Raw genomic sequence first — 22425 nt, forward strand, 5'->3', positions numbered from 1 at the left:
ACTTCCAATGAATATTCAAGACTGATTTTCTTTAGGATGGACTGGTTGGATTTCTTTGCAATCCAAGAGACTCTCAGGAGTCTTCTCCAATACTACAGTTCAAAAGCATCAATTCTTCAGCGTTCAGCTTTCTTTATAATCCAACTCTCACATCCATACATGACTACTGGAAAAACAGTAGCTTTGACTAGATGGACCCTTGTTGGCAAAGTAATGTCTCTGCTTTTTAATATGTTGTCTAGGTTGGTCATAGCTTTCCTTCTGAGGAGTAAGCGTCTTTTAATTGCATGGCTGCATTCATCATCTGCAGTGATTTTGGAGCCCCCCAAATAAAGTCTCTCACTGTTTCCATTGTTTCCCCATCTATTTGCCATGAAGTGATGGGACCAGATACCATTCAGTTTTCTGAATGTTGATTCACTTGCCTGGAGATCAGCAAATGTCCCACTGAGTTTCAGGCCATAGTTGCCTCAGGTTCACTCTGGAATCATTATGTATATAGAACAGCAGATGAGAGGAACAGTCACTATCCTGATATGGTAGCTGACTATAATCATCAGAAGATGCAAGAGGTCTTTTTAAACACTGGGGTAGGAATATGAGTGGAAACAAGTTGAAACACTCAAGAATACCCCTTTGTCCTATAAAAACTGAATGAACTTGTTTACCAGTTCTAGATTAAGAAGAAAGCAAGGTTTGAGTTATACCATGAATTAAGCCACCAAGATTTGCAGAGTTTGTAATTAAAGATGAGGGAAACTTAATTTTTAAAAAAATGGAGGAAGCACTCTTCAATGAATTCAGTAAATTTGCAGGATACAAAATTAACATACATAAATATGCTGCATTTCTATACAGTAACAACAAATTATCAGAAGGAGAAATTAAGAAAATAATCTCATTTACAATCCCATTAAAAAATAAAATAGCTGGGAATAAATCTAACTGAAGAGTTAAAGACCTTGTCCTCAGAAAACTAAAACATGGATAAGAGATAGTGAAGATGACACAAATGAATGGAAAATATATCATGTTCATGGATTGGAAGAATTAATCTTCTTACAATGACCATACTACTCAGACAATCTACAGATTCAATAAGAGTGAAAGTTGCTCAGTCATCTCTAACTCTTTGTGACCCCATGGCTATACAGTCTTGGAATTCTCCAGCCCAGGATACTCGAGTGGGTAGCCATTCCATTCTCCAGGGGATCTTCCCAAGCTGGGGATCAAACCCAGGTCTCCCACATTGCAGGCGGATTCTTTACCAGCTGAGCCACCAGGGAAGCCCAAGAATACTGGAGTGAGTATCCTATACCTTCTCCAGGGGATCTTCCCAACCCAGGAATCAAACCAGGGTCTCCTGCACTGCAGGCGTATTCTTTACCAGCTTAGCTACCAGGGAAGCCCACAGATTCAGTAAGATCCTTATCAAAATACCAATGGCATTTTAAATAAAACTAGAATAAATAATTCTAAAATTTGTATGAAAACATAAATGACCTTGAATAAGCAAAACAATCTTGAGAAAGAACAGAGCTAGAGATATCATGCTTCCTGACCTCAGGCTATGTTACAAAGCTACAGTAAGGAAAACAGAATGGTACTGGCACAAAAACAGACACATAGAACAATGAAACAGAATACAGGGCCCAGAAATAAACCCATGCTTATACATACAATCAATCTACAACAAAGGGGGCAAGAATATAAAATGGGGGAGAAGATAGCCTCTTCAATAAATGGTTCTAGGAAAACAGAACTTGTTGCCGTTCAGTCACTAAATCTTGTCTGACTCTATGCAACCCCATGGACTACAGAACTTCAAGCTCCCACGTCCTTCACTATCTCTCACAGTTTGCTCAAATTTATGCCCATTAAGTTGGTAATAATACCTAACCATTCCACCCTCTACCACTCTCCTTTCCTTTTTCCTTCAATTTTTCCAAGCATCATGGTTTTTTTCAGTGAGTGAGCTCTTCATATCAGGTGGCCAAAGTACTGGAGCTTCAGCTTTAGCATCAATCTTTCCAATCAATACTCAGGGTTGATTTCCTTTAGGATTGAGTAGTTTGATCTTCTTGCAGTCCAGGGGACTCTCAAGAGCCATCTCTAGCACCACAGTTCAAAAGCATCAATTCTTCATCACTCAGTCTACTTTATGGTCCAATTCTCAAATCTGTACATGCCTACCATTAAAACCCTAGATATAAAACTGAATAGCTAACATGCAAAGCTAGTGGAGCTGATGGAATTCCAGCTGAGTCATTTCAGTTCTAAAAGATGAAGCTGTTAAAGTGCTGCACTCAATATGCCAGATAATTTGGAAAACTCAGCAGTGGTCACAGGGCTGGAAAAGTTCAGTTTTCATTCCAATCCCAAAGAAAGGCCATGCCAAAGAAGGCAAAAACTACTGCACAATTCTATTAATTTCACATGCTTGCAAGGTAATGCTCAAAATCCTTCAAGCTAGGCTTTAGAAGTACATGAACTGAGAATTTTCAGATGTACAAGCTAGGTTCAGAAAAGGCAGAAGAACCAGAGATCAAATTGCCAACATCCACTGGATCACAGAAAAAGCAAGAGAATTCCAGAACCCCTTCTGTTTCACTGACTACACTAAAGATCTGATTGTGTGGATCACAACAAATTGTGGAAAATTCTTAAAGAGATGGGAATACCAGATCACCTTATGTGCCTCCTGTGAAATCTGTATGCAGGTCAAGAAGCAACAGTTAGAACAGGACATGGAGCAATGGACTGATTTCAAATTGGGAAAGAGGTATATCAAGGCTGTATATTGTCACCCTGCTCATTTAACTTATATGCAAAGTGCATCATGTGAAATACTGGGCTGGATGAAGCTTAAGCTGGAATCAGGATTACCAGTAGAAATATCAATAACCTCATATATGCAGATAACTCCACCCTAATGGCATAAAGTGAAGAGGAACTAAAAAGCCTCTTGATGAAGGTGAAATAAGACTGTGAAAAAGCTGGCTTAAAACTCAACATTCAAAAAACTAAGATCATGGCAGCCAGTAACATCACTTCATGGCAAATAGATGGGGAAACAATGGAAACAGTGACAGATTTTCCTTTCTTGGGCTCCAAAAGTCATTCTGGATTGTGACTGAAGCCACGAAATGAAGATGCTTGCTCCTTGGAAGAAAAGCTATGACAAACCTGGACAGCGTATTTAAAAGCAGAGACATCACCTCGCCAACAAAGGTCCTTACAGTCAAAGCTACTGTTTTTCCAGTAATCATGTATGGATATGAGTTGGATCATAAAGAAGGCTGAGTGCTGAAGAATTGATGCTTTTGAACTGTGATACTGGACAAGATCCTTGAGATTCCCTTGGATAGCAAGGAGATCAAACCAGTCAATCTAAAGGATATCAATTTTAAACATTCATTGGAAAGACTGAAGCTAAAGCTGAAGCTAAACATTCATTGGAAAGACACTGAAGCTAAAGCTCCAATACTTTGGCCACCTTGTGTGAAGAGTCAACTCACTGGAAAATACCCTGATTCTGGGAAAGATTGAGGGCAGTAGGAGAATGGGGCAACAAAGGATGAGACGGTTGGATGGCATCATTGAATTAATGAAGATGAGTTTGAGTAAACTCTGGGAGTTAGTTAAGGATATGGCATGAAATTAAGCATGGACTTGCATAGGGTCAATCATTCATAAGGTCAAAGAGTTGGATATGACTGAGTGACTGAAGAACAACAGAAATATGCAAAATAATCAAGCTGGATATTTCTTTCACACTATGCACAAAAACAAATCCAAAACAGATTAAAGACTTAAATGTAACATCTGAAACCATAAAAGTTCTAGAAGAAAATATAGGCATTATGCTCTTTCATGTTAGTCTTAGTTTTTGTTTTTTTGTTTTTTTGGTTTTTTTGCTAAGTCTTCTCAGGAAAGGGAACCAAAGGCAAAAGTATACAGATGGAACTACTTAAAACTAAAATGAAGAAAATCATCAACAAAATGAAAATGGTACCTACTAAATGGGAGAAGATGTCTGCAAACAATATGTCCAATAAAGGGTTAATATCCAAACTATCCAAAGAAGTCATAGTCAGTCAGTTCAGTCAGTTCAGTCCCTCAGTCGTGTCTGACTCTGTGACCCCATGAATCTCAGCACGCCAGGCCTCCCTGTCCATCACTGACTCCTGGAGTTTACTCAAACTCATGTCCATCGAGTCAGTGATGCCATCCAGCCATCTCATCCTCTGTTGTCCCTTTCTTCTCCTGCCCCCAATCCCTCCCAGCATCACAGTCTTTTCCAATGAGTCAACAGTTCGCATGAGGTGGCCAAAGTACTGGAGTTTCAGCTTTAGCATCATTCCTTTCAAAGAAATCCCAGGGCTGATCTCCTTCAGAACGGACTGGTTGGATCTCCTTGCAGTCCAAGGGACTCTCATGAGTCTTCTCCAACACCACAGTTCAAAAGCATCAATTCTTTGGCACTCAGCCTTCTTCACAGTCCAACTCTCACATCCATACATGACTACTGGAAAAACCATAGCCTTCACTAAATGGACCTTTGTTGACAAAGCAATGTCTCTGCTTTTGAATATGCTATCTAGGTTGGTCATAACTTTCCTTCCAAGGAATAAGTGTCTTTTAATTTCATGGCTGCAGTCACCATCTGCAGTGATTCTGGAGCCCCACAAAATAAAGTCTGACACTGTTTCCCCTGTTTCCCCATCTATTTCCCATGAAGTGATGGGACCAGATGCCATGATCTTCGTTTTCTGAATGTTGAGCTTTAAGCCAACTTTTTCACTCTCCTCTTTCACTTTCATCAAGAGGCTCTTTAATTCTTTACTTTCTGCCATAAGGGTGGTGTCATCTGCATATCTGAGGTTATTGAGATTTCTCCCAGCAATCTTGATTCCAGCTTGTGCTTCATCCAGCCCAGCATTTCTCATGATGTACTCTGCATATAAGTTGAACAAGCAGGGTAAAAGTATACAACTTTGATGTACTCCTTTTCCTATTTGGAACCAGTCTGTTGTTCCATGTCCAGTTCTAACTGCTGCTTCCTGACCTACATACATATTTCTCAGGAGGCAGGTCAGGTGGTCCGGTATTCCCATCTCTTTCAGAATTTTCTACAGTTTATTATGATCTACACTGTCAAAGGCTTTGGCATAGTCAATAAAGCAGAAATAGGTGTTTTTCTGGAACTCTCTTGCTTTTTCAATTATCCAGTGGATGTTGGCAATTTGATCTCTGGTTCCTATGCCCTTTGGTCATGGTTCATGTATTGTTGAAGCCTGGCTTGGAGAATTCTGAGCATGACTTTACTAGAATGTGAAATGAGTGCAATTGTGAGGTAGTTTGAGCATTCTTTGGCATTGCTTTTCCTAGGGATTGGAATGAAAATTGACCTTTTCCAGTCCTGTGGCCACTGCTGAGTTTTCCATATTTGGCATAGTGAGTGAAGCACTTTCACAGCATCATCTTTTAGGATTTGAAATAGCTCAACTGGAATTCCATCACCTCCACTAGCTTTGTTCGTAAAGATGCTTCCTAAGGCCCACCTGACTTCACATTCCAGGATGTCTGGCTCTAGGTGAGTGATTACACCATCGTGATTATCTGGGTTGTAAAGATCTTTTTTTTGTATAGTTCTGTGTATTCTTGCCACCTCTTCTTAATATCTTCTGCTTCTGTTAGGTCCATTCCATATCTGTCCTGTATTGTATTCATCTTTGCATGAAATGTTCCCTTGGTATCTCTAATTTTCTTGAAGAGATTCTAGTCTTTCCCATTCTATTGTTTTCCTCTATTTCTTTGCACTTATCACTGAGGAAGGCTTTCTTACCTATCCTCACTGGTCTTTGGAACTCTGCATTCAAATGGGTATATTTTTCCTTTTCTCCTTTGCTTTTCACTTCTCTTCTTTTCACAGCTATTTGTAAGGCCTCCTCAGACAGCCATTTTTCTTTTTAGCATTTCTTTTTCTTGGGGATTGTCTTGATCCCTGTTCCCTGTACAATGTCATGAACCTCCATCCATAGTTCATCAAGCACTCTGTCTGTCACATCTTGTCCCTTAAATCTATATCTCACTTTCACTGTATAATCATAAGGGAGTTGATTTAGGTCCTATGTGAATGGTCTAGTGGTTTTCTCTACTTTATTCAATTTCACTCTGAATTTGACAATAAAGAGTTCATGATCTGAGCTATAGTCAGTTCCTGGTCTTGTTTTTGTTGACTGTATAGAGCTTCTCCATCTTTGGCTCCAAAGAATATCATAGGAAAGAGCCAATAAGAGGCACACACTTTAAGTTATTAATTAAAAAGAGTCACAGGTGTTAAATGTACATGTTTGGAAATATATTCAATAATTACATAATATCTTTTTATGCTGATAGCTGACAGATTTATTATGGTGATCATTTTTAAATGTATAGAAATATCAAATAATCATATTGTATAAAAAGAACTAACATGGTCTTGTAGGAAAAATATACTTGAAAAAGATAGAAACTTTCAGAAAAAGATTAGATTTGTAATCTAGGAGTTGAGGGGGAAAGGAGTTGGGTGAAAACAGTCAAATGGTATAAACTTCCAGTTATATAAATAAGTACTAGAGATGCAACGTACAATATAATTAATATTGTTGCCTGTTATCTATGAAACTTGTTAAGAGAGTAAATCCTAAATGTTTTCTTCTATTTAATTTTATATCTATTATGTATGAAATGATGGATGTTCACTAAATGTTATGATAATCACTTCATAATGTATGTAAATCAAATCATCATGCTGCAAACCTAAACTCATGCAGTGCTGTATGTCAATTATACCTCAACAAAACTAGAAGGAAAAAAATGGAGGAGGGAGGATAATTACTGCTTTCAATCCCAAAATCAAGTACCACAATAGGATTTACAGTTCTTCCCACTCATTTCTCTCTTATGAATTTTCTCAGGGAAAGAAGTGCACAGGAACCAAGGAGGAGCTACTATCTAAACCTATGTGAAGAAACAGACCCCTGTGGCACAAAATATGAACTGTGGCAGGGACAATATACAATACTCAGACCTCCTGCTTCTGCAGTGTAATTGACTGCTGGTCCCAGGTTCTGCTCTCTGAATCTAGCAGTGTATTTGCATTAGACCAGGTTCTCCTAGGCTGTTTCTAGTCAGTGACTAAATGCAACAAGGATACAGATATAGGCTCATTTCTATAAGATATAAGACTCTTCTGATCGGTGGCTTTGACTGAAAATTTCTAATAATCATACTGCACTCTGAGACTCTTTCTATCCTACCACCAGATTTCCTCTCTCCCACAGAAGGGTCAAACTTGCATTGCAGTCTAAAATCTCTGCCCATCTTCACTTACCCTAATGGGTATTTCCCACAGTGTAATCTCCTCCATGTCAATCAAGCATCTGCTTCTCCAAAACCCAAACTACACAAATGAGAGTCTTACTCTAAAAATACCACATTTATTGTCATAATGTCCTTATTACTCTCTATATAAAGCTAGTCATGGAGAAGAGTACTTTAAAATTAGTTTAGTATAAATAAAATAAATATTAACAAATAGAGAATACTGTGACCTTTTTTCCCCCTACTCTCTTATTTACCTTAAAGTAGATTGGTATTTTCTTAATAATAGGTGTATAATATTAAAAAGAAAATTAAACACAGCTTTGTTTCTTGATTGCACTTCTAAAGTTTCTTTCAGTATATTGATTCTGATTTGTTATTTACTTGGTCTGAATGCCATCAACAGTCATCATTTAACCTTGAAGTATTAAATATTATGTGCATGTATTTACCTCAATATCATAAGTGTATGATATTTTAAATAAACATAACTTGTTTGACATGATACAAATAGTATTAGAGGAAAAATTATTGTCACAAAATGATAAGAAAAAATAATGTATTTTGTGTGGATGCATATATATTAGATTCTACTATTATCCTTCAAAACACAGTATCCTAAAGTCTGTTCTTTTAGTACTTTATGTCCTTGATTCAATTACTCTTTGGACTGCATATTTTTGTTTTGAATTGGCTGACAGTTGGCAGAATAAGAAAAGAGTTGTCAAATAAAAAAGTAAAATGTTTAGCAATGCAGTTGGATCCAGTAATATTTATAATCATGGGCTTAAATGTTTCTAGGTGTTTCTGTGTCTCCTTTCTCTTTAATTCGCTGAAAAGAAGGCAAGAGGAGAAGGGGATGACAGAGGATTTTTCTAGGACTACAGTTAGAGTAAAGGTAAGAATAGGACCTAGTAAAAGTGACTATTTTAGGAATAAAGCAAGAAACTATTTAGTTAAAAAATATTGTCCACTATATTCTGAAATTTATGTATTTCAGTGAAAGTGGGTCACTCAGTCCTGTCTGACTCTTTGCGACCCCCTGGACGATACAGTCCATGGAATTCTCCAGGCCAGAATACTGGAGTGAATACAGAATACAGACTTTCCCTTCTCCATTGGATCTTCCCAACTCAAGGATTGAACCCAGGTCTCCCACATTGCAGGCGGATTCTTTACTAACTGAGCCACAAGGGGAGTCCAAGTATTTCAGAAGTTATGTTAAAATAGACAGATGCTAGAAAAGGACTTTTTGTATTAATATAATTAGCGAGATTGAGAAAATGTTGTTAAAAGTAATTCAAATATCAGAGGAAGTTCAGGGATGGTTTGATTTAAAAAGGTTCGTACTCATTTGTTGTTTAGTTGTTAAGTAATGTCCAACTCTTTTATGACCCCATGAACTGTAGCCTGCCAGGTTCCTCTGTCCATGGGATTTTCCAGGCAAAAATCCTGTAGTTGGTTGCCATTTCTTTCTCTAGGGTTGCACTCACTAGCAATTTGTAAAAAACTTTTAGATGAGTCTTTTATTTAAAAGATGATCAGAAAAATAATACTATCATGAGTTAGGTTCATTACTCATTCTAAGTCAGAAATCATTCTAGATAGAAAAATATTTATTAAACATAGTTCAAAATCTTCCATTTATAAAGAGCTAAGCATAGAAAGTCATAGTATTAACTACAATCTTAATAATGTAATATCCCCCCAGACTGATACATCTTTTTTTTCAATTCTGTACCTTGTCTAAGTCATATCACTCATATTATTGATGAAATCTGTTCATGTACTGCTGCTTGATAGTAAGTTTCTTGAAGGTAGGGGCTGTTTTAAATTTATATCTGTATCCTTTGCATTCCATAAAATGCCTAGAAGTGTAGCCTCTGTAAAAATATATATATATATATATTTTTTTAATAAAAAAGAACTAACCAAAAGCAGAGATTTATTATGACACACTCAGGATTTGTGGGAAATAAGAGAGGAAAGATCATCTACTTAAGGTTTTAGGTCCTAAATAAGAGAACATTACACAGAAGTGTAAAGAAGAAACATACTTACTTATTGGAAGCATCTTTTACAAAGAATAAGTTCAGACCTACTCAATACTGAGTTATTGAACTACTGTCCTCAACTAAGGTCAGGTGTGACTCAGGGTCTAAAGCACACCTATGGGTTTAGGTGACAGTCAAGCGGATGCAACTTCAAAGCTGACAGATCAAACAGGAGCAGGGACTATTTCTTGCTGTTATATAGCAAATATGAATTCCTGGCACTGTAACAGAACTATATTATACACTGTGATATTAAAACAATTAAACTGTATTTTCTGAACTGTTTTAGACATAGTATTTCAATTATAAATTTGTTAATATAAAGTAAGGAAATCCTAGGATAGCAGGGAGCAAAAGTATACATAGGGTAGTTCAGCTTTTCAAATGCCTGCTTTTTAAAATATAAGTGAAGTTGCTCAGTCGTGTCCAACTCTTTGTGACCCCATGGACTGTAGCCTACCAGGCTCCTCAGTCCATGGAATTTCCAAGCAAGATTACTGGAGTGGGTTGCCATTAATAAAAATAACAGGTAAGACAAAAATAACTGTGAAGTCTTTCTGTGGTTTTTATTTTTCCTATACTTGGTACTAATAGAGACAACTAGAGGGTCAACATGTGTTTAATAACTTAGGTTAAAATTTAACTATCCAAAACAACAAATGAAATCCAGAATAATGTACGTGGTGATTTTTTTCACATGAACTATAAAAACAAAATATAAAAAAGAAATAACGAGAGTGTTATACTGAGCCATAAAGCTATAATTATATACTTCACTTTTATAATACCTGGCATAATTCCATGATAAATGATGATTAGAAAAATATTCTAGGGATATAGTGTTTATTCTCAGGAGTTATGGAAGTTTTAAGACATCAGATATTAGTCTTAAATTACTTCTTTCTGGCACTAAATGGTAGCCTGCTGCTCAGGAAAAAATTAATTTAGTGTTTTATGTCTTTAGAATACACAAGCTAATGTCAAATCATAAAATGATTATCACATAATTAGCTTTATTAATAAGAGTAATATATTCATATTATACTCTAAAATCAGCAAGATTCTTCCAGTAAGTCACTCAGTAAAAATAATTTAAATATTTTGGAAGCTAATTTTGTCTATGAAGGACCATTTAACATACTAACATTGAAATTTACTAAGCAGCAGAATTTGACCTAAATGAGACATATGCAGCTCTGCAACTCAAAATTATTGCAATTTTCTGATCTCTAAAACTTCTGTTCTATAGTGAACCTCAACTGAGAAATACTTTTAAAAATATTTAAAGAGGATACATTCCTCTTTAAATAGTAGTTAGTACTAGTCGATAATAGTAGATGGTAGGATTGTTATCCCCACTATCACACTATTGAAACCAAGACTATCAACTGTTCACTTCTGGGTGCTGAGCGCAAGCTCCATTGAATGGCTTCTAATGACAAAGAGGGGAATTTAGGACTATGCCCAGGACAAAATTAATATAAGAGAAAAGTTCTGAGTGCCAGCATGTATTTCTTCATGGAAGCCTTTCATGCAGTTGGTCTTATTCATTTACAGGTCACACTTCAGAGTTTTATACGGCACTGCTGCTGCTGCTAAGTCGCTTCAGTCGTGTCCGACTGAGACCTCATAGATGGCAGCCCACAGGCTCCTCTGTTCCTCGGATTCTCCAGGCAAGAATACTGGAGTGGGTTGCCATTTCCTTCTCCAAGGCATGCATGCATGCTAAGTCGCTTCAGTAGTGTCCGACTCTGTGCAACCCTACGGAGAGCAGCCCACCAGGCTCCTCTGCCCACAGGATTATCTAAGCAACAATACTGGAGTGGGTTGCCATTTCACAGTACTATACACAGTACTATAACACTTGAAATAAAAAATCATGCTTACTTAGTCTTTTTCCTATTTGTTACCACTACAAAATAGTAGCTTTCAGTTTGTTCTTCTAATATGACTATGTTGTGAAGGAAAAAAATCCAAAGAAAAGAAAATAGATTGAGATTTAGAAACTTCATTCTTTACAGAAATCTATACTGCACTTGAGTTTTCCTAAGGAAATGTTGATGTTCTCAGTATCATTTTCTATAAAATAAAATCAAATAAAAATATATACATATGCCCTGTTTTGTAATACAATAATAACTTTTATTCCCTCAGGCAACATCTTTAAGTTATTTACTTGGTGAAGATATATGAAAGCACAGGCATATGCTTGAAATTGGTAAAATCTATGAAGCCAATTTTATTTTATGACATCTTGTGTCTTTATGGTATTGAGACAGATCTCTCAATATTTTTGAATGTTGAAATTAATGATCATAGGTTCCTGAATGCCACAACATAAAAAATGGACATTTTGACTGATTGCTTTTAAGTATTTGCTATGAAGATACAGTGAATGGTGACAGTGTAAAGTATCATGCTCAATATAATATACAAATTTGTAACACTGGAAAAGATTTAAATTTCAGTAAACATTTTGGCAAATTTACAAATGCAGTTAAAATCACAGAGAGACTACAGTTTAGAAAATAAGTAGAAAGTGACATTTCAAAGTAATATAAATAAATGTGTAAAGTCTTGATTCTTAGAAATTTGGAATATGTTTAAAGGATTTTTTTGAAACCTTCTTACAATCAACATTTCCACATCTCCTGGTGGCTCAGCAGTAAAGAATCTGCCTCCCAATGCAGAAGACATGGGTTTGATCCCTGGGTCAGGAAGATCCCTTGGAGGAGGAAATGGCAACCCACTCCAGTATTCTTGCCTGGGAAATTCTATGGACAGAGGAGCCTGGCGGGCTATAGTCCATGGGGTCACAAAGAGTTGGACACAGCTGAAGTCACTAAGCACGTACACACATTCTGCCTCTCTCGCACAGATACTGAACTCAGTTGTTTTTCCTAAGTTTTAAAATTCTAATAATAAAAGTTTTATCTATATCCCAAACCAAAACTCTCTCTCCGCATTACTGAAGATGGACTTCACTACTATTCAATGACCAACTGGGTATAAAAATTAGCAGCTGGTGTGTAGGAAATCTGTTTCCTTTCCTGATATCACCTCCAGAAAAACAGTCTGGTTAAATAATCTTTCAAGCATGCTAACTGGATCTCTTGATAGCATTTATTAACACGTCATCTTCGATGGAATGCTTAAAGCAATTATATACCTTATATGCCTTATTATATACCTTTTATATGCACCTTAAAGCAATATATACCTTACATGTCTAGATTACTTATGGCAAAAATACCTTGAAATTATGGATTTATAGGGTATGTTGCTCTGGAAATTTTTAGATATGTAATTATCAGCATAAACAGAGTTGGTATTTCTTGAATGTATTCGTTACAAATTGATTGCTTCTTAGCTACAAAATGTACCTTTTAGACTGCTTTGTGAACATGAATCTGGGTCCTTTTCAGTTCAGTTCAGTTCAGTCGTTCAGTTGTGTCTGACTCTTTGTGACCCCATGAATCACAGCACGCCAGGCCTCCCTGTTCATCACCATCTGCTGGAGTTCACTCAGACTCATGTCCATCGAGTCCGTGATGCCATCCAGCCATCTCAAATATTTCTTTTTCTTATGCCAGCTGGCATAAAATTTTGTCACTAGAGCACACTGCTGGAGAAAAAGAGTTTGGCTTCCTATTTCTGGTGCACTGATTTTGCAAGTTCCTAGAGTTCAAAGCTTCCCTAGTGCCTAATTCTACCAACACATGGCAGGGGCAGGCAGCAATGTCTGGCAGTCAGCAGCTTCCTTTGACACCTCCCATCTCTTGACAGGTTTTGGAAGAGTGACTTTTTCCCAGTGTCCAGTTTGTGCAGTGCATGGCAGGCAGCAGCATTCAGCAGACGACCTATTCCCAAGCATTTCTTAGCCATGGGCTTTTTCAAAATACGTGACGGGTAAATTGCCAACATCTGCTGGATCATGGAAAAAGCAAGAGAGTTCCAGAAAAACATCTATTTCTGCTTTATTGACTGTACCTAAGCCTTTGACTGTGTGGATCACAATAAACTGTGGAAAATTCTGAAAGAGATGGGAATACTGGACCACCTGACCTGCCTCTTGAGAAATCTGTATGCAGGTCAGGAAGCAACAGTTCAAACTGGACATGGAACAACAGATTGGTTCCAAATAGGAAAAGGAGTATGTCAAGGGCTGTATATTGTCACCCTGCTTATTTAACTTATATGCAGAGTACATCATGAGAAACGCTGGACTGGAAGAAACACAAGCTGGAATCAAGATTGCCGGGAGAAATATCAATAACCTCAGATATGCAGATGACACCACCAGAAAGTGAAGAGGAACTAAAAAGCCTCTTGATGAAAGTGAAAGAGGAGAGTGAAAAAGTTGGCTTAAAGCTCAACATTCAGAAAATGAAGATCATGGCATCTGGTCCCATCACTTCATGGGAAATAGATGGGGAAACAGTAGAAACAGTGCCAGACTTTATTTTTGGGGGATCCAGAATCACTGCAGATGGTGACTGCAGCCATGGAATTAAAAGACGCTTACTCCTTGGAAGAAAAGTTATGATCAACCTAGATAGTATATTCAAAAGCAGAGACATTACTTTGCCGACTAAGGTCCGTCTAGTCAAGGCTATGGTTTTTCCTGTGGTCATGTATGGATGTGAGAGTTGGACTGTGAATAAGGTTGAGCGCTGAAGAATTGATGCTTTTGAACTGTGGTGTTGGAGAAGACTCTTGAGAGTCCCTTGGACTGCAAGGAGATCCAACCAGTCCATTCTGAAGGAGATCAACCCTGGGATTTCTTTGGAAGGAATGATGCTAAAGCTGAAGCTCCAGTACTTTGGCCACCTCATGCGAAGAGTTGACTCACTGGAAAAGACTCTGATGCTGGGAGGAATTGGGGGCAGGAGGAGAAGGGGACGACCAAGGATGAGATGGCTGGATGGCATCACGGACTCGATGGACGTGAGTCAGTGAACTCCGGGAGATGGTGATGGACAGGGAGGCTTGGTGTGCTGCAATTCATGGGGTCACAAAGAGTTGGACACGACTGAGCGACTGAACTGAACTGAACAATGGACAGTGCCAGTAGAATCTCACAGGGAATAGCTTTCCCCAGTACTGAGTACCCAGGTGGGTTTCTAGTAAGTTTCAGAGGGCATATTTACAACAAGTTCTGCTGGCATGGCATCATAGAACTTCTGTCATCCTGTGAGTCACAGCTGTGCTCTCTACAATAGAATTGGGGTCTCCTCTCTGGGAGATGCAAGTTCTTCCTTGGGTAGTCTATCAAAGGGTTAGTGATTGCTCCTTAAATTTGTTATTTCTACACCTGCATTTTACTTCCTGTTCAAATAAAGAAATGAGAAATCATTGTAAAATTGCACTGCTAACTACCTTCAAAGAAGACAAAGGGACATATATTCACTATCACAATATATTACAAAAGTTTTATTGCAAGAGTACTGTTATGTTCCAAGTAAAATATATTGCATGGTTTAAACAAAGGAAAATATTAATTTTCAGTTTTGGAATATTGCTATGTCTTCATTTAGCTCCAGAGAAGCCTTAAAGTTTAGTTCCTGGATAATGTTCTAACATCAATTCTCCATTCAGGAACTCATACAAAAACTATAAAAATATTTTACTATAGTCTTGATGTTTGCAGAATTCTTTGAGCAGGGAAAATGAAGATAGGCAACCTAACAATTGTGTAAAGATGGACTTAAAGATTAAACATTGTGATTGATCTCAGTATTTAATAAAAGGTAAGAAATAAGACATGGTTAAAAACTATGTATTTTGAAATCTTATTTTTCACCCACAAGTAAGATTACTCAAAACTTACTAATTATGTTGCTGTGATAATTCAATGAAAAAGTTAATGTGAAATGCTCTAATAATTTACTTCTTTATTATTCAGTGTCCATAACCAGACAACTGTCTCACTTTTCCTTATTCTAGGACTCAGGCTGATAGAGCAATCACCAGACCAAATATTGGTCTTCTCCTTATCAGAGTAAGAGAGCTCTCTAGAAAATCTTACATGCACCCTCAAATACTGCTATTTGTAAATGGAACATGTTGATTCCACTAACAATTCATTGAATATAGCTAGTTATATATCCTCACTGAAAGGGAGCAAGAAAGAGCAATCTCATCAGAATCCTGAAAGAGAGGAACAGAACTCTTTATAAAATCATAGCAATAAATACTCTAGTCTATCCTCTGGTCACAACTCATTTGGTTCAGTTTTGTACCCTAAACAAGGTAAACTGTTTCAAAAAGGTTCTTAAGTACAGGATTTCTGCATGTTGTGCAGTAACCTCTAAGCCAGGTTGACCTAGTCCTGACTTGCATAAAATAAACAACAGCAATAACAAATTATCTGCTCTCTAAACACCCAATACACCACAATAAAGTTTCATTTGGAAAAAAAGAAGAAGACTGGAAGATACAGAAGTCACTGGTTTATAGCAAAACTGGTAGCTTGCTGAGCAAGGAGTCTCCACGTGATATTCTCTATGACCTTTGTCTCTGACTTCTACATTTTTTCTTTTCTTTAACCTTCTCCATTTTCACTTGGCTAAATTTGAACTGGGCATTGGATAATATATTCATTGGGAGGCTATGCAGTGTTTTCATATCCTTCTGCCAAGAGTTATACACACAGTTCATTTCAAAAACATAATTTAATTTTTTTTTTATTTGTATGGACTTCCGTGGTGGCTCAGAGGTTAAAGTGTCTGCCTGGAATGCAGGAGACCCAGGTTCAATCCCTGGGTTGGGAAGATCCCCTGGAGAAGGAAATGGAAACCCACTCCAGTACTCTTGCCTGGAGAATCCCATGGAGGGAGGAGCCTGGTAGGCTACAGTCCATGGGGTCACAAAGAGAATTGGACATGACTGAGTGACTTCACTTTCACTTTTCTTTTTTTTTTTTTTTGCTCCAATGAACATCTTTTTAAATTAATTTCTGATATTGTTAACACATCACTCTTCAGTGGGTAAATGCAGTTAGTTTTTCTCTGAGCCAGTTTACCCAACTGTAATTTTAGAGTTAGCACAGCAACTTTTAAAAGTATAGATTATTTTCACTATATAAAAAATATATAAGATAACATAGTGTGGTACAGTGCTTACATATTTCTCTATAACACACTTTGCTATCAATTTTTTTATCATCTCAACAAAAGCTTTTCAAGAAGCTTAAGATTGTGAGCAGTCCCAACCATGAGACACTATATTTGCTCTATTCTCCTCAGTACCTCATTCTTTTAAATTCCAAATCCTTACCAAGAATATTACTTCCTCCTAATAATTGGTCAGTTCTACGATATAAAAGCTATCACCAATATAATACTAAGTGTTTGGAAGCCTGGGATATTTTCTGATATAACATATGCAATTTCCAATTATTGGCAGGTGGTGACCCATACCTAATTCAGTAGAAATTAAATAAATATAACATTATTAAGATTAAAATAATTATCACTTGCATTCTTTATATAAAATTTGTAACTTTCTAATTTGGTTCTAAGGGTCTAATGAAATTTTTCATCAGGGAAAATATACCCTGGAAGATTATCTGTTACTGACAAAAAAATTATACGAAGAAATTAATGCTCTACCCTCAACTAACAAATGCCAATACTGCTAAGCCCTTGAGTGAGTTATCATTATAGAGGATGAAACTTAATTTGAGCTGACCATTGCTATATGTCCCCCAAATATAAATACAAATATATTGTTGTTGTTTGTTGTTCAGTTGCTAAGTAATATCCAACTCTTTTGTGATCTCATGGTGTAGCCCACCAGCTCATCTGTTCATGGGATTTCCCAAGCAAGAATACTGGAGTGGGTTGCTATTTCTTTCTCCAGGGGATATTCCTGGCCCAGAGATCAAATCCATGTCTCCTGCATTGCATCCTGCCCCCAATCCCTCCCAGCATCACAGTCTTTTCCAATGAGTCAACTCTTCTCATGAGGTGCCCAAAGTACTGGAGTTTCAGCTTTAGCATCATTTCTTCCAAATAAATCCCAAGGCTGATCTCCTTCAGAATGGACTGGTTGGATCTCCTTGTAGTCCAAGGGACTCTCAAGAGTTCTCTGACACCACAGTTCAAAAGCATCAATTCTTCGGTGCTCTGCCTTCTTCACAGTCCAACTCTCACATCCATACATGACTACAGGAAAAACCATAGCCTTGACTAGATGGACCTTAGTCGGCAAAGTAATGTCTCTGCTTTTGAATATACTATCTAGATTGGTCATAAATTACTCTTTAATCTATGCTAAAATCCCAAATTTCTATCTTATCTTACATCAGATCAGTTCAATAGCTCAGTCTCATCTGACTCTTTTTGACCCCAAGGCCTTTAGCATGCCAGGCTTCCCTGTCCATCACCAATTCATGGAGCATACATAAACTCATGTCCATTGAGTCGGTGATGCCATCCAAACATCTCATCCTCTGTCATCCCCTTCTCCTCTTGCCTTCAATCTTTCAAAGAATCAGGGTCTTTCCAATGAGTCGGTTCTTTGCATCAGGTGGCCAAAGTATTGGAGATGCAGCTTCAGCATCAGTCCTTCCAATGAATATTCAGAACTGATCTCCTTTAGGATGGACTAGTTGTATCTCCTTGCAGTCCAAGGGACTCTCAAGAGTCTTCTTCAAAACCACAGATCAAAAGCGTCAATTCTTCGGTGCTCACCTTTCTTTATAGTCCAACTCTTACATCCATACATGAGTACTGGAAAAACCATAGCTTTGATTAGACAGACCTTTTTGGGAAAAGTAATGTCTCTGCTTTTTAATATGCTGTGTAGGTTGGTCATAACTTTTCTTTCAAGAAGCAAGTGTCTTTTAATTTCATGGCTTCAGTCACCATTTGCAATGATTTTTCAGCCCCCCAAAATAAAGTCAGCCACTGTTTCCATTATTTCCCCATTTATTTGACATGAAGTGATGGGACTGGATGCCATGATCTTTGTTTTCTGAATGTTGAGCTTTAAGCCAACTTTTTCACTCTCCACTTTCACTTTCATCAAGAGGTTTTTTAGTTCCTCTTCACTTTCTGCCATAAGGGTGGTGTCATCTGCATATCTGAGGTTATTGATATTTCTCCCAGCAATCTTAATTCATCCAGCCCTGCGTTTCTCATGATGTACTCTGCATATATGTTAAATATGCAGGGTGACAATATACAGCCTTGACGTACTCCTTTCCCAATTTGGAACCAGTCTGTTGTTCCAAATCCAGTTCTAACTGTTGCTTCTTGACCTGCATACAGATTTCTCAGGAGGCAGGTCAGTTGGTCTGCTATTCTTATCTCTTTAAGAGTTTTCTACAGTTTGTTGTGATCTGCACAGTCAAAGGCTTTGGCATAGTCAATATAGCAGAAGTAGATGTTCTACTGGAACTCTCTTGCTTTATCCACAAATAATAGTTATTTAAAAAGAGCAGTGAATGTTGAACAAGTTTTCTTTGTTCTCTTCAAGAAAATGTTTCTAGACAAGTTAAGTTGTTATGTTCATTATTATTTCACTACTATTCCTCACTGATGATAGAGTGAAATAGGAGGAAAAACCATTGGTTCTTATTAGAATAATAGTACTTTACTTGTGGTTTATATACCTGGGAACAGTTGGACTAAAATCAATGTGATGATTATGATGATGATGGTAACTGTATTGTTTAATTTCATTTTACACTGAAAGTTTTCTTTGTGAGAAATAAGTTTGATATCTAATCATATCATTACAATAATGAAAAATCAATATAAATATAGATATCTTGTTAAACTTCTATTGAATAATGTATTTTCTTGAGACTATTGAAATATTTACCTGCCTACTTGTCATTTTTATTTGACCATTTTATAGGAAACTCAAACACACTATGGCCCAAATTCTTTATTCTTTTGTTCAACACTGTACTTAGCCAATAAACTACCAATGTTTCCTATATCTGAAGATATCACCAATATTTACCTAAGTAGTGAAGGCCAAAGCCTAGGAGTCACAATTCAATCTTTCTTCTACTTCCTAAAATTTGAGATAAGAGACCAGCCCTCACAGTCAACAAAAGAATCTGAAATGCAGTATTTGGATGCAATCAGAAAAACGACAGAATGAACTCTGTTCATTTCCAAGGAAAACCATTCAATAAGACAGTAATCCAAGTCTAAGCCCCAATCAGTAATGCTGAACAAGCTGAAATTAAATGGTTCTATGAAGACCTACAAGATCTTTTAGAACTAACACCCAAAAAAGATGTCCTTTTCATTATAGGGGACTGGAATGTAAAAGTAGGAAGTCAAGAGATACCTGGAGTAATGGGTAAGTTTGGCTATGGAGTACAAAATGAAACAGGGCAAAGGCTAACAGAGTTTTGCCAAGAAAACACACTGGTCATAGCAAACATCCTCTTCCAACTACCCAAGCGATGACTCTACACATGGATATCACCAGATGGTCAATACCGAAATCAGATTGACTATATTTGCAGTCAAAGATGGAGAAGCTCTATACAGTAGGCAAATACAAGACCAGGAGTTGGCTGTGGCTCAGATCATGAACTCCTTATTACCAGATTCACTTAAATTGAAGAAAGTAGGGAAGACCACTCAGCCATTCAGGTATAACCTAAATTGAATCCTTTATGATTAAACAGTGGAAGTGAAAAATAGATCAAGGGATTAGATCAGATAGACAGAGTGCCTGAAGAACTATGGAAAGAGAGGTTCGTGACATTGTACAGGAGGCTGTGATCAAGATCATACCCAAGAAAAAGAAATGCAAAAAGACACAATGGTTCTCTGGGGAGGCCTTATAAATAGCTGAGAAAAGAAGAGATGCAAAAGGCAAAGGGAAAAAGGAAAGATATACCCATCTGAATGCAGGGTTCCAAAGAATAGCAAGAGGGATAAGAAAGTCTTCCTCAGTGATCAGTGGAAAGAAATAGAGAAAAACATTAGAATGGGAAAGACTAGAAATCTCTTCAAGAAAACAAGAGATACCAAGGGAATATTTCATGCAAAGATGGGCAAAATAAAGTAAAGAAATGGTATGGAACTAACAGAAGCACAAGACATTAAGAGGAGATGGCAAGAATACACAGAAGAACTATACAAAAAGGATCTTCATGACTGAGATACCCATGATGCTGTGATCACTCACCAATAGCCAGATATCCTGGAATGGGAAGTCAAGCGGGCCTTAGGAAGCATCACTACCAAGAAAGCTTGTGGAGGTGATGGGATTCCAGTTTAACTATCTTAAATCCTAAAAGACGATTCTGTGAAAGTGCTGCACTCAATATGTCAGCAAATTTGGAAAACTCAGCAGCGGCCACAGGACTGGAAAAGGTCAGTTTTCATTCAAATCCCAAAGAAAGGCAATGTCAAAGAATGCTCAAACTACCACCCAATTGCACTCATCTTATACCCTATCAAAGTAACTCTCAAAATTCTCCTAGCCAGGCTTCAACAGTACATGAACTGTGAACTTCCAGATGTTCAAGCTAGATTTAGAAAAGGCAGAGAAACCAGGGATCAAATTGCCAACATCTGTTGGATCATCCAAAAAGCAGGAGAATTCCAGAATAAAACATCTACTTCTGCTTTATTGATTATGCCAAAGCCTTTGACTGTGTAGACCACAACAAACTGGAAAATTCTTAAAGAGATGGAAATACCAGACCACCTGACCTACCTCCTGAGAAATCTGTATGGAAATCAATAAGCAACAGTTACAACTGGGCATGGAACAACAGACTGGTTCCAAGTTGGGAAAGGAGTATGTTAAGGCTGTATATTGTCACCCTGCTTATTTAACTTATGTGCATAGTATCATGTGAAATACTGGGCTGGATGAAGCACAAGCGGGAATCAACATTGCTGAGAAATATCAATAACCTCAGATATGCAGATGACACCACCCTTATGGCAGAAAGTAAAGAAGAGCTAAAGAGCCTCTTGATGAAAGTGAAAGAGGAGAGTGAAAAAGGTGGCTTAAAGCTCAACATTCAGAAAACTAAGATCATGGCATCCAGTCCCATTACTTCATGTCAAATAAATGGGGAAATAATGGAACAAGTGGCTGACTTTATTTTGGGGGCCTCCAAAATCACTGAAGATGGCGACTGAAGCCATTAAATTAAAAGACACTTGCTTCTTGGAAGAAAAGTTATGACCAACCTACACAGCATATTAAAAAGCAGAGATTACTTTTCCCAAAAAGGTCTGTCTAGCCAAAGCTATGGTTTTTCCAGTAGTCATGTATAGATGTGAGAGTTGGACTATAAAGAAAGGTGAGTGCCAAAGAATTGACGCTTTTGATCTGTGGTGTTGGAGAAGACTCTTGAGAGTCCCTTGGACTGCAAGGAGATCCAAACAGTCCATCCTAAAGATCAGTCCTGAATATTCATTGGAAGGACTGATTCTCAAGCTGCTTCTCCAATACTCTGGCCACCTGATGCAAAGAACTGACTCACTGGAAAAGACTCTGATCCTTTGAAAGATTGAAGGCAGGAGGAGAAGGGGATGACAGAGATGACATGGTTGGAGGCATCACTGACTCGATGGACATGAGTTTGAGTAAGCTCCAGGAATTGGTGATGGATAGGGAAGCCTGATGTGCTGGTCTCCATGGCATCAGAAAGAGTGGACATGACTGAGCAACTGAACTGAACTGATACCTAGACAGTGTGTTGAAAAGCATAGACATTACTCTGCTGACAAAGGTCTGTATAGTGAAAGCTCTGGCCTTCCCAGTGGCCACGTCTGATTGTGATTGCTGGATTGTAAAGAAGGCAGAGCACCAAAGAATTGATGTCTTCTAACTGTGGTGTTGGAGAAGCCTCCTGAGAGTTCCTTGGACAGCAAGGAAATCAAACCAGTCAACTTTAAGGGAAATCAACACTGAATATTCATTGAACTGACTGATGCTGAAGCTGAAAATCCAGTATTTTGGTATTTGATGTAAACAGCTGACTCATTGGAAAAGTCCCTGATGCTGG

The sequence above is a fragment of the Oryx dammah genome, unplaced genomic scaffold, assembly GCF_014754425.2.
Source record: "Oryx dammah isolate SB20612 unplaced genomic scaffold, SCBI_Odam_1.1 HiC_scaffold_19, whole genome shotgun sequence".
Classification (NCBI taxonomy): domain Eukaryota; kingdom Metazoa; phylum Chordata; class Mammalia; order Artiodactyla; family Bovidae; genus Oryx; species Oryx dammah.